At 42.0% G+C, this 15,751-nt stretch overlaps 1 protein-coding gene across 10 annotated transcripts in view; it reads right to left on the reverse strand.

Annotated features, from left to right (window-relative positions):
* The window catches only part of LOC134211509 (aldehyde dehydrogenase, dimeric NADP-preferring-like), a 137,570-nt gene that overhangs the window by 43,504 nt on the left and 78,315 nt on the right, over positions 1-15,751 (reverse strand). The window lies entirely within an intron of this gene.

Consider the following 15,751-nt stretch of genomic DNA (forward strand, 5'->3'; position numbering starts at 1 on the left):
GGTGTACAACAAGTCCTAATACAATTTCATTATTTCGCTTCAGTGCTTTGTTCGCTAATTCCTTTCTAACACCGAATTACTTCAACTTAACCTAAAAACTTGTGATAAATTCGAATTCTGTCCCTTTTTTCTTAGTTGTGGATCTTTACGCTTTGGAAGAAGTCTTATTTCGGCCGGAGATACGGGTTTGACATCATAACTTGAAGATTCATATGCGTACTCTTGCCCCACCGGTTCCTGCGTACTTTTACCCCACAGTCCCAAAAATTATTCAAGTAATGGTTTTGACTTCTTGGAAAACTAACCGGATTGGTGTTCTGTACCATAAAGTACTCTATACAATAGGTTATTGAAATGGTATAATGTTCACCTGATTGAACGTATATAGGGTAATGAAATACTAGTTGCGGAAATCAAATTATTTTTAGCAAAATGACCAAAAAGTTATGTAACTCCATATCTCCCTTGTTGTTTATTCAAATCGTTTACAATTACACATGATAATAGTTGGCCAGAATACCTGTCAAACTGATGCAGTGTTGCTAGTTTATCTTTTTTTATTACTTCAAAAAATCGAAAACGTACTCTTACCCCACGCGCACTCTTGCCCCACTCTACTCTACTGATAGAGCCTTTTTCGCCTTACCAAGGGAACCAAAATCAATCATTCATAAAAATGGCAAATTCATGAACTTCATATCAAAGCACCGAGATCTTTTAGAAACATTTGTAAGTACATTCTGAGTATGCAATTGGTATTGTAACTAATGCCACCAAATGTTCCTCCGGAATATTTATATGAAAAAATGTCCGAATGAATTTACCATGGAAATTCAGAAGAACCAATAAAATTGTCGTATAATTTCCCGATTCATATTCCCAAAACAAAATGGAATTCTCAAGGATTTCCCGTTGAAATCCAAACAATTTTACTTTGTTATCAATTTTTTTGGCGGGGAAGGGCCGTGTTTTCGAAGGCCACAAAGCCCAAAGCTGTTCGGCCGAACAAAGCATTAGACCTAAACTCGTCCGGTCGAAATGGTCGTTTGGCAGAAAGGGCCATTTGGACGCAAACTTTATTTCACAAAAATGGTTATACGGCCGAACGTGTTGGCCGAAATATTTAATTTATCTGGCCCAAAAAGGCCGTTTGGTCGAAATACTCATTCGGCAGAAAGGGCCTTTTAGCCGAATATGGAAAATGACACATTCATCCTTATGACCCGTTCGACCTAACGACATTTTCGGCCAAACGCCATTTTCAGACAAATGATGGGGAAAACAGCTTTTTTGGCCAAATTATCAGACCTTATAACCGTTTCGCCCATATGGCAGATATGTAACTCTCGCCTTAATATGTTATTCGACCAAGTGGCATTTAAAAAAAAGGATTTCCACCGAATAATTTTCGTCTAGACGATTGGCCGTATTACCCGTTCAGCAAATGCCATTTTCGGCCAAATAGCCCTTCCTGCCAAACTACCATATCGGTCAAACGATTATTTTGGACAAACATATGACTTTTCTAGCCAAATTACCATTTCTGTCGTTCCGCTAAACCATTTCCTACAAAAATAAAACGTTTCGGCCAAATGTAGTTCGGCTAGATGAATTTCGGCTTAACGGGGGCCAAATGACTTTCGGCCAAACGATCCTTCGTCCTTGACAAAAAAATAGTGTAATTTCCGATGAATGACTTGTGGACTGAAAAGAACATTCCGTAGAAATGCAAAAAAATCCTTAAAATTCTGAATCAAAAATCCATTTGAAATTCCGTTGGAACCAGTTTTAGCGAAACATTGAAAAATCACGTAGAAATTCTGATAAAAAATAGTGGAATTTCCAAAAAACTCATCGTGGATATTCCGAGCAATTTCCCGTAGAAATTAAGAAAAAAATGTAAAACTTCTATGGTAGTGTTCGAATGATGAAGAAGTGCCGGAGTAAGAATTTTAAGGCGGGAGAGATAGGGTAAGACGGTATAATATGCCCCCCCCTAAGGCAACTTCTTAATATAAGAAAATTATTTTGAGCTTTTTAGTGGAATGTCTTCACTTGTCATAAGACGAGTTAGTACAATCCCATTGAATTCCACCACTTAATTGTATCTTGACAGATACGTATTTCGACCTCAAATGTAAGGCCGTCTTCAGTGTCTCGTACAAGTAAAGTCGAGTCAAGTACGAGACACTGAAGACGGCCTTACATTTGAGGTCGAAATACGTATCTGTCAAGATACAATTAAGTGGTGGAATTCAATGGGATTGTATTAACTCGTCTTATGACAAGTGAACTTTTTACTTTTCAACGCAATTTATGCAAACTTTATGTTATTTGGTAGTCCAGGAAGTCGCAAATGCATTGCCCGTGAGTAGTCATATAAAAATATTACAGAATACACGTAATAAAGCTTTTTTGAAAAGTCGTGAAAAAATGAATTTTAAATGGTGCCTGGGCAACACGCTCCACCTCAACCAAAGACGTTTCATAGCCCTTCATTAGTATTTCATCAATCCCATAATAAAAAGGCTACACATCCTTATGCGCTTGACATTAAAAAACCAACAAAAGTCCATTTAAGTAGGTGTGAATTACATTTCAATATTTTCCATACAATTTGGAAGCAACTGCTGCAGGCTCGCTGCGCTTGTGTACAGTTGGTAAGGGTATATCGTCCTGCCTACACTGGGGCGTTTTGGCCAGTGAAACATGTTTTCGAAAATCGTTACATTTTTGAAGATGGAATCAATTTTATATCTTATTAACCACTGAGAAAAGTTATTTTGTTGCCCAACTGAGTGTTCCAGTGCAAGTTTTGCGAACAGTATGCCAGAGTCGCTCCAGAATGTTGAGCAAACAAACATGAAAAGTTACATCAAAACTGTAACTTTTTGTATTTTGCTATTATTTTCATTTCGTAATACAAAAATACTTCCACATTCACATAGTATGGTTGGTTTACAAATACTTATAGGTGCCAACTGATTTTGACCCTTAATTAGTTATACTTTTCTAGAAATCAAAGGGGGCGTTTTGGCCAGGTGGGGCGCATTATACCGTCTTACCCTACTTTCCAATTCACGTTTTTAAATTCATGTGTTTCTGCGTTTCCTATTTATAGTCGGCTCTACCCTATTATACATTCAAGAACCTTCTAGAATTCTATTCAATTCCTGGCTGAATGTTCTAGAAGTGTTAATAACAATGAATGTAAATAAACAAATGGACAAATGCGCATAATCTGGAATGATCGACTGGCAAGTGTATCACAATCATTGTGTTTAATTGTTGTTTCATAATATGTTTTGTTGTTGTTTCAGGTATGTTTTATGGTGCTTCAGATGTGGAGCAAGGTATGCATGAAAAGGGGTAAGTATTTAATGAATTTTGGGTGTTGTTTTGATGTACGGCTGGCAGCATGAGGTATGCTGCATCCGCTAGTGTGGTGCTCAACCGTGTCAGTTTATCCGGAAATCCGTGTTCGTGCATTAGCTGCCATAGCTGGTCCCGATCGATTGTATCATATGCGGCTTTGAAGTCGATGAACAATTGATGTGTGGGCACGTTGTATTCGCGGCCTTTCTGCAGTACTTGGCGAATGGCGAACACCTGGACCGTCCGTGGTGGAGCGTTCGCCCATGAAACCCGCTTGGTACTGCCACACGAACTCCTTTGCAATTGGTGCTTGTCGGAGGCATAAAATTTGGGAGAGTAGCTTGTAGGCGGTGTTCAGCTATGTGATTGTGCGGTAGTTGCTACAATCCAGCTTATCGCCCTTTTTGTAAATGGGACACACGACACCTTCCATTCACTCCTGCGGCAAAACTTCCTCCTCCCAAATCTTGGTAATGACCCAGTGCAGCGCTCTAGCCAGTGCCTCACCACCGTGTTTAAATAGCTCTCCTGGTAGTTGGTCAATCCCAGGGGCTCTGTTGTTCTTCAGCCGGCCAATCTCCTCCTGGATTTCCTGGAGATCCGGAGCCGGTAAAATTATGTCCTGCGCGTGTTCTTCCAGATTCATCACCATACCGCCATCTTCGTAGGCCACATCGCCATTCAGGTGTTCTTCGTAGTGCTGCCGCCACCTTTGGATCAACTCACGCTCGTTCGTGAGAAGGTTCCCGTTTATGTCCTTACACATATCAGGCTGTGGAACGTGGCCCTTACGTAAACGGTTCAACTTCTCATAGAACAATCTCGCCCATGCTGCATTCTTCTCTTCCACTAACTGCTCACATTCGCCGTCATACCAGTCGTTTCTCTGATCCGGCGGCACTGTGCCAGGTGCAGCGGTGGCGGTGCTACCAATGGCGGATCGAATATCTCTCCAGCCATCTTTAAGAGACGCTGCGCCTAACTGCACTTCCATTGGGAGTGCCACTTCCAGCTGCTGCGCGTATCCTTGGGCTAGTCTACCGTCTTGTAGCACCCCAATATTAAGCCGCGGCGTCCGACTTCGACGCGTGTTGTACACCGTCGAGAGTTTTGAGCGCATGCATACTGCAACGAGGTAGTGGTCGGATTCAATATTCGCACTGCGGTAAGTGCGGACGTTTGTGATATCGGAGAAGAATTTACCATCGATTAGAACGTGGTCGATTTGGTTTCTCGTTTCTTGGTTAGGTGATCTCCATGTGGCCTTGTGCACAGTATAAAAATGTTACAGCATATATGACGTAACAAAAAGGCTCCGTTCGATTAGACTCAGTTTTCCATCACTTTTTAAAATTACAGGTTGTCGTTACTATGGAGCTTGTATTCAATATTGCATACAAGAACAAGTTGGTTGTAAAATTAGAGGTTATTGAACACAAAAATATGCGTTCAAATATTTCCATAGCGTGTAATTTTCAGAATTTTTAACTGTGTGGATATTTTTGTGGGGAAAGAAGGTGCTTCGGATTACCATTCCGCGGGAGGCTGTAAAGTGTATCCATCGTTGGCCGTTATCATTCGATACGGTGTGCAGACTATCCGGTCCGATGACCGGTCTATACATTTCCTCCCTTCCTTCCTGTACGTTCATGTCGCCGATGCCGATTTTGTCGTCCAGCAGTGGGCATCCATCGTATGTCTGCTCCAGCTGTGCGAAGAACGCTTCTTTCTCGTCGTCCGGTCTTCCTTCGTGTGGGCAGTGCACGTTGATGATGCTATAGTTGAAGAATCGGCCTTTTATCCTCAGCTTGCTAATCCTTGCGTTGATTGGCAGCCACCCAATCACACTTTGGAGCATCTTACCCAGCACTATAAAGCCGCACAGAAAAAAATAATGAAAAGTAAACATCGTGTAAATTTTTCATACGGACATTTACGCTATTTTTCGCTGAAATGGTCTTTTTTCTAACAAGATTGCTTACAACTTGCATGCAATATATGCGATTCACGTCGAATATTGTATACATTCAGGCCATATCAAGTGTGTAATTACGCTAGTATTGACGTTCCATTTATGTGCATGATTTTTAGTGTAAATTTCAGTGGATTTTTCTATCTGTGCGGTTCCCAGCTCGTTGGTGGTGCCACAGCTTTGGTAGAAGGTAGCCGCTCGATGCCCGCTTTTCCACACTTTCTGTCCTGTCCAGCAAATCTCCTGCAGCGCTACGACGTCGAAGTTGCGGGGATGTAATTCATCGTAGATCATCCTGTCGCAACCTGCGAAACCTAGCGACTTGCAGTTCCATGTTCCAAGCTTCCAATCGTGATTCTTTATTCGCAGACCTCCTGTCTCGTCGGAGGGCCGTCGTGTCAGGTCTGTTTTGTGTCCCACCTGACATCAGGACTTGGGCTTGTGCACACGGTCGCTTTGGTGGGGCCTACTTACGGATACATGCAGCTTTTTATGGGAATTTAACAGGGCCCACTGTCAAACTCCACCACATCCTAGGTAAGCCCCACAACTCGCAGATGGCCTGGGAAGGGATCGTCAAGCCCTTGGACATAGTCCATGCTGCCAAATTGAAAATAAAACTGAAATAAAAATCGGAATGTTCAAAATAGTAGCTTGTGCAACTAGTTGCAAAAAGATGATTTTTTCAGCACGAGCTGTACGTTGTACTACGAGTGCTGAAAAAATCAAGTTTTGCAAAGCGTTGCACACGCTATTTTTCGCAATGACGGCTTTAAAATGTTAAACCTGTAATAAATTTCATAGTCCAATTTTTTCCACATGTTCATTCTTGCGAATAAATCAAATAAATGTATTATTTTGTACTATTATAGGTCATAATAAAAAAATGATGAAAAAAAGTTATATTTTGTTTAAAATAAGTCGGTTCTTCAAAAATAGCCGAAATATTTATAAATACAAGTTAGCCAAGAGTCAAAATGGGAAACTAATGATGCAAATTATGTTTTATGATAAAGAATGTTTATGCAAAATTTCAGGGAAATAAAAAAATACAAAAATAAATCAACATTAAAGGAATTTGATTACAAAAAGAATTTGCTACCCACAATCTATTTGCAGTGGCCATTTCAAACTCATTTGCGTTTTTCCAAACCAGAATCCATTTTCCGGTGGCTGTTTTAGATTCACTTTGCAGCTTTAAAGCCACAATCCTTTTTGCAGTGACCATTTTAGACTCATTTTGTAGTTTTCAGAACCACAATCCATTCTACAGCAGCCATTTACGACGCACTTTACTGTTTTCAAAATCACAATAGGGTAGAGAACCATTTGGGCAGCACCTCCTATTCCCGTCCACAACGTTGATTACTCGAGCGCTTTACAACCGAATTACTTGTTTCTCTGTACATAGTTAGTTTCTGTCGATATCTAGTGATGTACACAATATCAAGCCATTTGGTAGGAACGCGGTCGAGTTATTAACGTTGGGGACGGGAATAGGGGGTGCTGCCCAAATGGTCCCGCTCCCTACATCATTCTATTTGATTCCCTGATGCTCTGGGCAAAATTTCAGCCAAATCCTTAAACGTTTGGGCAGTGCTGAACTCATTGGAAGTTTATTTGAATAAAATATATATAGAAACATAGAAAAAAAACTGTAATTTGGAGCTAGATGACAGAATTTATATAGGTCTACTTTTTTATGGTTTGCTGTTTGCATCATTTCTTGAACCGGTAGGATAACCAAAAATTATATTGAAACTAGACGAACCTGCCCGATCTCGCTCGGGAGTTTTATTATCCTATCTGTCAATTGTTCAGCTGATTGCAGCGTGGCACTGGAGCTCGATTTCAGTTCAAACTTGAAGGTTTGCTTTGGAACTCATGAAAACTTAGATTTTTTTATATTTGTTCAACTTACCAAGCCAAATGTTCTATCCTTTCAGTTCAACTCAATGGACGCAGTGCTTCTACACCCCAAACATAAAATAAACATACACAGCTGATCCCAAGACGAATCTATTAGTAAGGAAATCTTGCAAATCGGTCCAAATCGTTCGTGAGCTATTATTGCCTCAAAGGAAAATCGAGAAAATCTTCTTTTTCGTCATTGGTATTACACCCCCCACTGGGATATTGCCGCCTCGCAGCTTTTAACTGCGAGGTTTTTAACCCAAAATGTTTAATAGTGTGGTTCAGCAGATACCCGGCCAATTGTCATCGCGGTCATTTCAATCCGGCTGGAAGGCGCACAGCAAAACAAATTTATAGTTCAATGAAAATCTGCCAAGTCATAAAATAAAGGTAACTACTGCCTTCAGCTGATGTTGCGATGTCTAATAAATCTATTGAAAAATGATAAAATATTACCAACTACAAATGTTTAAAAGCACGATTCTGCTAACTTACACTACACACAAGCCTACAAAGCTAACTAACTTCACACTCTATCAATTTCAGAACAGTGATCGTTCGCTAATTGACGCATGACCTCATCCCAACTAGCGATTACCATTCGCCGTACTTTTTGAGTTATTGAGATTTATTTGCCAAATTACCGATTTATCCTAGGTTAAACAATTACGACGATTACTTGCCACAACTAATCTTTCCCGCCAAAAACGAAACAACGTAATTTTGACTTCAAATCATGATTTGGGTCATTCATCTATAACATAGGTGCATTGAGTTTGTTTAGGTGGCACATTAATCGGAATTTTTTAGCTGTGGCTAGGAAAGCAGCCACTGCGTCCGATTCATTAGCAAAACCCCAACTGAAGAAAACCCAATTGAAGAGCGCCCACTGTATAACATTTACCCCCCGTTTGCAATGCTCAGTCATTGCGTTGCGATGCATCTGTAATTAGTCTAGCTATTTAAAAACTCATATATTTCCGCTATAGAACATTTTCAAACGTGAGCGAGGTTATAGGAAAACATCCGTTAGATATTATCTGTATTCTGATGTCTGATGACTTTCACTTCGCGACATGGAAAAAAAACTCACTTCTACTATATTTAAACGCATCATCCAGCCCAGACACCACCAGCGTTGTACCATCTCCAAGAAATAAACGAACATCAGTGACCTTAACCTTCATTCGGTAAATACAGCCATCGTTATCACATGCCGGGAGAGTACCAGTCACGTTTGCCACAGAACACCAATTATTACGAGTGCCGCCGCCTGCCTGTTTCTTCAGCATAAAATGCGGAACATGATCCGCCGCAGCACAATATCATCGCAGACATTACTTTGCCGTAGCAGCGTTGTCGTCATCGTCTGTGCAGCATGCTCGCATATGAATACATTCGAGACCGGTCTTGATTTCGACGGTTTTGCTTCCTCCCCTGGTACGTAAACACTGAACGGCGAGCAATTTTAATGCCGATCGAAGTCGTCTACACTGGCTTGCATAATAAAGCAACTCAACAATAATTATTGGTCGATCAACTGAAATTTTATTTAATATCTCACATGATTTCTCCACTGCTGGTTCAAATCTTTATTTTTAACACCTCTCTATTCATCTTATTATCAAGGAAGATTAAGCAATATATTAGACAATTGAAAAGTTCACACTTTTGCGAATGCCGAAAATCCAACAGCTGAGTAACGAGCCTGGATTATGAGTGCAGCCTCTTTACAGCTGAGATACCCGAGTAGACGAAAATAGCTCAATAATTTCAAATGTTGATTAGATATTGTCGGCGTAGCACCGGAAGAATTCGGAAGTCGGGACTTCCGAACCGAACTTTCTTCCGAAGTTTTATCTGTAAAACTAATTGATGCTTTGTTTAGCGCATCTTTAGGTGAACCCAGCACTACTTCCGAAGTTGGGAAAGTTGCCTGTATCTGAAGAAAAATACAATTTCGGTATAAAAAGCGTTCCTGATAGACTGCACTATTTTGCACTAAAATATCATGAGGAGATCAAATTTATAGGAAGTGATCAATATCATGTGCCATTAGTTTGTTTTTATCCATAGCATCTTGATACTTAAATGATATTTCGGTGCAAATTTTTTATATTGTTGTCTTTTTTATCTCTTTTATCTATTAAATCCATATCATGTTTTGTTATTCTGTTTATGGCCTATGTACGGGTATTGAAAATAGTTTCGATGAATTCTATCAGTAACTGAAAGCCGCATGCGATACTGTAGACCACGAAATTTTGCTTGCTAAATTGACGATACTCGGCGTCTCATCAACGGCAGTGGATTGTTTCAGGTCATACCAGGTGGACGGTCTGGTACGGGTTAAGATTGACACATCGGAATCTGAAGCCTTTGCAAACAATTCGGGAGTACCTCAAGGCAGTAACCTGGGCTCTCTGTTGTTCTCGATCTTTATAAATGATGTTTTTCTGCTATTATCACCAGACTACCGTTTCTTCTACGCAGACGATTCGAAAATGTATTACATTATAAAAAGTATGGCAGATTGCACCGACCTACAGAACATGCTGTGTACTTTTAAAGACTGGTGCTCGAGAAATCTGATGGGCTTAAGTATCGAAAAATGCAACATCATTTCATACCATCGAAAATACGCGCCAATCATCTTTGACGCGTCGCTCGCTCGAGTGAAGCACATCTTGGCGTTATCCTGGATAGTGGACTGACATTCAGACTTCACTACGATGATATTGTCGCCCGAGCGGATCGTCAATTGGGCTTCATCTTCAAAATCACCGACGAGTTCCGTGATCCGCTTTGCTTTAGGGCACTTCACTGCTCCCTCGTGCGATCAATACTTGAATCTTCTGCTGTTGTTTGGTGTCCTTTCCAAGTCACATGGATCGCAAGAATTGAAGTCGTTCAACGAAAGTTTGTGAGATACGCTCTCCGCTTTCTTAGATGGCGCGACCCGACGAACTTGCCACCGTACGAGGAACGTTGTCGTTTGATTGACATCGAACCACTGGAGGTAAGACGAATAGCCGCTCAAGCCACGTTTGCTGGGAAGCTGCTCACCGGAAATATCGATTGTCCAAAATTACTTTCGCAACTCAATCTTTATGCACCTGAAAGACCTCTTCGTCAACGTTCTTTTTTGTATCTAAAACCACATACTTGCAATTATATGCGCTACACGAGCCAACTCGGTCAATCAACCGGCACTTCAAGGAGTTTTTCGACCTGTTTGACTTCAACGTACCAGTCGACGTGTTTCGTCATCGGATACTCGACTCATGCCGTACCATTGGCCGTAACCAACTAACTTAAGTTTTTATTCATTTAGACATTTTATTGTCAGTTGGATTTTAATATTACTTTAGTATAAACAAAAACTAAATCCCGATCAAATAAATCACTTAAACCTCAGCTGTTTGATTTCCGGTTAAAAGTTTGCTGAATTCAATCTTTTAAAATTTCACTTGAAAATAAGAAATTTGAAAATGTGTCAAACCTTGTATGTAATGCAGAGTAGTTCGCATTATTGCTAAATACTTTTGACTCCATCTTAACTTTCACTTTTTAAACACCACGGAATTTCCGAAACGAAACAAAGTGTAACCCCTTAGTAGTTAGTTGTGCTTTTCTCATGCGATAATTTCAATTCAACATTCCTATGGAGCCATCCAGAATCCACATGTTTATTTTTTGTCACACTTTTAACGTGTTCCCCCTCTACATTTTTTTCCAAGGTGTATTTATTAGGCTATGTACATATTACGAGTACGATATTCCATCCGCTCCAAGATCAACAAAAAATCTTAACTTCCTGGTCATAATGAATCAGTAAAAAGTCATTTATCTCTATATAATAAAAATGAAATGGTCTGTGCTCGTATCCGCATAACAAGGAAACGGCTGGATGGATTTTATTCATTCCTTTGACAAATATTTTCTTTATTGTTTCCGACGGGTTTATATGATATCTTCTTATCCAAAAATCACGAGTAAGGTTGAGTAAATCGTGAAAAACTAAAATTAAGAATCGTATGTAAACTTCGCATAGGCAGTTCATAACGTACATTTACGTCTATTATGCAGGACAACGTCTGCCGGGTCGACTAGTTAACTATAAAATAGGAACTCTATTTGGAATATCATACTTGATTGCCGGAACCTTGAAGCTGTGAAAAAAGAATATATAAGCTGGCAATTCAGAGACTAATGTTAAATTGTTTTAAGTATTTTGTTGCTCTAAAAATCTGATGTTTTGACGTATGCTGTGAACTACGGTGGTTCAAAAAATCGATTTTGCTCCACAGCGCTCATCTGATTCTTCATCATGTTCTGAGTGTCCTCTGAAAATCTGAGCTCATTTGGATCAAAACTGATTTAGCACAAGCCGTTTCAAGTTTGCATGCAAATTAGTTTGGGAAATTATTTTTTTCATTATACCGATAATGACGCTTCCCCATTAAGCGCAGGTTAAAAGAAAACCTATACAGCTAGAAGGAATACTCAAGAGCTTTGTAACCGCTCGCGTGACGAAACTTAAGAGTGTTTCGAAGCTGCAGCTTCAAACGCTTCATAATTTGGGCAGGCATAGAAGGCGTTACATTTTTGTAATATTTTTAGTCCGACTGCGATCTAGCCCGGACAAAAACCAACACCACGCGAAGCGTTAGCAATAATTTTATTTCTATGCTCAAGCCTCTCCAGATTTCTCCCAAATTGATCAATTGTATAAATAAATCACAAAAGCGCGATTACATCCTTTTGTGATAAATGATACTGGGCAGATGATAGTTAAATCTCTGCCATTTCAAAAGCGACCAGCAAGTGAGACAGTTAGAGATCAGTTAGAGTTGAAGATTATTTCGTTAGTTAGCCAGTTTTTTTTATTGCTGAAGGTAATTTATATTGGTAATGGTCATAGTGACAAGTGCTAATTCAAGGTGTTTTGGTTAAAAGACCAAAGCCTTCGCAAGAAGGTTTTTATTTCGGACAGGTGTTCCGTGGCCGATTTCCGACATAGTCGCTTCGTCAAGCTTACGGCCGGCCATTGCCAAGTCTGTTGGCGATCGCACGTGTGCTGTGCAAACCGCAGCAGCGAGTAGCGTCGTGTTGCTTCGTAAGGGCCCCAGTAATTGCCCAGAACCAGTGAATCCAGCGAGTAGCACATCAGTTCCCACGTGCCCACCCCGGCGCGTTCCTTCACCGGCGTTGTCACGCTAGCCCCGCTACAAACCCATTGTGTAGTGCGAAGAGTGAAGTGCCACGAGTCAACCTCTGTGCCGTCGTGCGTTCTCGTGGGCCGTAGGTCTCCGTTCATCACTCCATCGATTCCGTCGAATCTGCCAGCGGTTCTCAGACCGACCGGCCAATCGCTGAGCCACAGAACAGCGAGTCCACCACATGTGACCACGGCAGTGGTTCCCAAACCGACGGGCCATTCGACCATTTCCCGCTAAGGCGATCTCGTCGCAATAAACCTCGACGGTGGTTCCCAAACCCACCACCACGGCGCACTACAGCGACCCCGTCGCATCCAACGGGCCATCGCACGCCACCTTCGTCCACCGGCCAGCGTAGCGCAATCCGGCAGCAGCAGCAGTAAGCAATCTAGGTTGCTAAATAAGGTCAGATCAATTATTAGATAAGAAATCTCAAAATTGTACCCACACACAACTAATCCATTTGCACAATATACCACCGTATTCTGCTGTTAAATAATCTAATTAGTTGTACACCAATTGTAAACAACCGGTGACGTCAATTGATTTGGTTTGGGAGTTTTTGGGATTGGTTCCGCGATCGTTAGACCCACCCTGGGTGAGTTAGTTCGGGTAAACTTTGAACGTGCGTGTCCGCATCACGCTGAAAGGCGTGTTTGCGCTTAAGCGGATTACGTGATTACCGACTTATTGTAGGGTTTTGGTCACCTTTGTCCGCACTAGCACTAGCATTGGTGAGCTCAAGTTACGTTTATGTTGCGGTAAAGATCCACTCCTTTGCTAGTCCCGGATCCGTCGTACAGGGTATCCACGGACCAGACGTATCGAAAGCTTTGGTTAGTATTGTTTTGTTTCGTTCCGTAGAGTTTGAGTTCGATGGTAAATATCCTGTTACAGCTTTCACCCAACGAAAACCGCATGTTGATTAATCGCCCCAATAATTAGTATTCGATTTTAATTCAGGTTGCGAATCTTTAGCCATGATCGTTAAATTTCTTTGAGGGCATCACTGAAACGTGCAGTGCAAGCCTGAATTTGTGCGTGCTATCTTTCGCGCCACGAGCAGCAATGTTGCCTGTTGAAGAGTTTTAGCTCCTTTTAGCTCACTCGCGGGCAGCAGGGACTATGTCCAAGGGCTTGACGATCCCTCCCCAGGCCATCTGCGAGTTGTGGGGCTTGCCTAGGATGTGGTGGGGTTTGATAGTGGGCCCTGTTAAACCTCTATAAAAAGCTGCATGTATCCGCAAGTAGGCTCCACCAAAGCGACCGTGTGCCGCTCAAAGCGCACAAGCCCAAGTCATGGTGTTAGGCGGGACGCTAAACAGCCCTGACACGACGGCCCTCCGACGAGACAGGAGGTTTGCGCAGGCCCAATAAGCCGCCAATAAGCCGTCGACTAGCACCAACTGCAAGGGAGTTCGTGGGGCAGTACCAGGCGGGTTTTATGGGCGAACGCTCCACCACGGACCAGGTGTTTGCCATTCGCCAAGTACTGCAGAAATGCCGCGAATACAACGTGCCCACACATCATCTATTCATCGACTTCAAAGCAGCATATGATACAATCGATCGGGACCAGCTATGGCAGCTAATGCACGAACACGGTTTTCCGGATAAACTGACACGGTTGATCAAAGCGACGATGGATCGGGTGATGTGCGTAGTTCGAGTTTCAGGGGCATTCTCGAGTCCCTTCGAAACCCGCAGAGGGTTACGGCAAGGTGATGGTCTTTCGTGTTTGCTATTCAACATCGCTTTGGAAGGTGTAATACGAAGAGCAGGGATTAACACGAGTGGTACAATTTTCAATAAGTCCGTCCAGCTATTTGGTTTCGCCGACGACATAGATATTATGGCACGTAACTTTGAGAAGAAAGAGGAAGCCTACATCAGACTGAAGAGGGAAGCTAAGCGGATCGGACTAGTCATCAACACGTCGAAGACGAAGTACATGATAGGAAGAGGTTCAAGAGAAGACAATGTGAGCCACCCACCGCGAGTTTGCATCGGTGGTGACGAAATCGAGGTGGTAGAAGAATTTGTGTACTTGGGCTCACTGGTGACTGCCGAAAATGACACCAGTAGAGAAATTCGAAGACGCATAGTGGCTGGAAATCGTACGTACTTTGGACTCCGCAAGACGCTCCGATCGAATAGAGTTCGCCGCCGTACCAAACTGACAATCTACAAAACGCTAATTAGACCGGTAGTCCTCTACGGACACGAGACCTGGACGATGCTCGTGGAGGACCAACGCGCACTTGGAGTTTTCGAAAGGAAAGTGTTGCGTACCATCTATGGTGGGGTGCAGATGGGGGACGGTACGTGGAGGAGGCGAATGAACCACGAGTTGCATCAGCTGTTGGGAGAACCATCCATCGTTCACACCGCGAAAATCGGACGACTGCGATGGGCCGGGCACGTAGCCAGAATGTCGGACAGTAACCCGGTGAAAATGGTTCTCGACAACGATCCGACGGGCACAAGAAGGCGAGGTGCGCAGCGGGCAAGGTGGATCGATCAGGTGGAAGATGACTTGCGGACCCTCCGTAGACTGCGTGGTTGGCGACGTGTAGCCATGGACCGAGCCGAATGGAGAAAACTCTTATATACCGCACAGGCCACTTCGGCCTTAGTCTGAATAAATAATAATAATAGCTCGCATTTAGCTCCAGAAAACTACGGCTTAGATTAAATTCGATTACTAATTATTGGACCGATTAATTAAGATGCGGTTTTCGTTGGGTGAAAGCTCTTGAGTATTCCGTCGGAAGGAAGGTTGTGTGATATGTGCCATCACAAATATTGCCCTCCACTCGCTTTCAAATCGACTTCTATAAAAACATTCTTCATGCCTGCCGTATCCTAACGGAACTATCAATTCTATACTTTCGCCTCTAATTCTATCATGAACATGTACGTCCAAGTTTGGAAGATGATATTAGCATTTCCATATCATTGTAAATCGTTTAACTTCACGTAGAAGCAACACACACGAAATCATTAATTTAATGTTAAAAGTTGTTAAAAAAATACTCAAAATCGAAAAATAGTATAATTTACATTACCAGGAAATAGACGATAATTGGATTTGGAGTAATTTGTTTGGAATATTTCAATTAGGATGGTTTACAAAGCAACAGTTGTTCTGAATCCAACAAAATTTTGGAAATCTTTGCAAATTTTCAGATCGCATTTCATCCGCCGAGTGCAGTAAAAATGTTTTCACAGTACCTACTTCTCTCGCCTCCGGAAAATTTTCCGCCGG

This window comes from Armigeres subalbatus, chromosome 2, assembly GCF_024139115.2.
Source record: "Armigeres subalbatus isolate Guangzhou_Male chromosome 2, GZ_Asu_2, whole genome shotgun sequence".
Taxonomy (NCBI): domain Eukaryota; kingdom Metazoa; phylum Arthropoda; class Insecta; order Diptera; family Culicidae; genus Armigeres; species Armigeres subalbatus.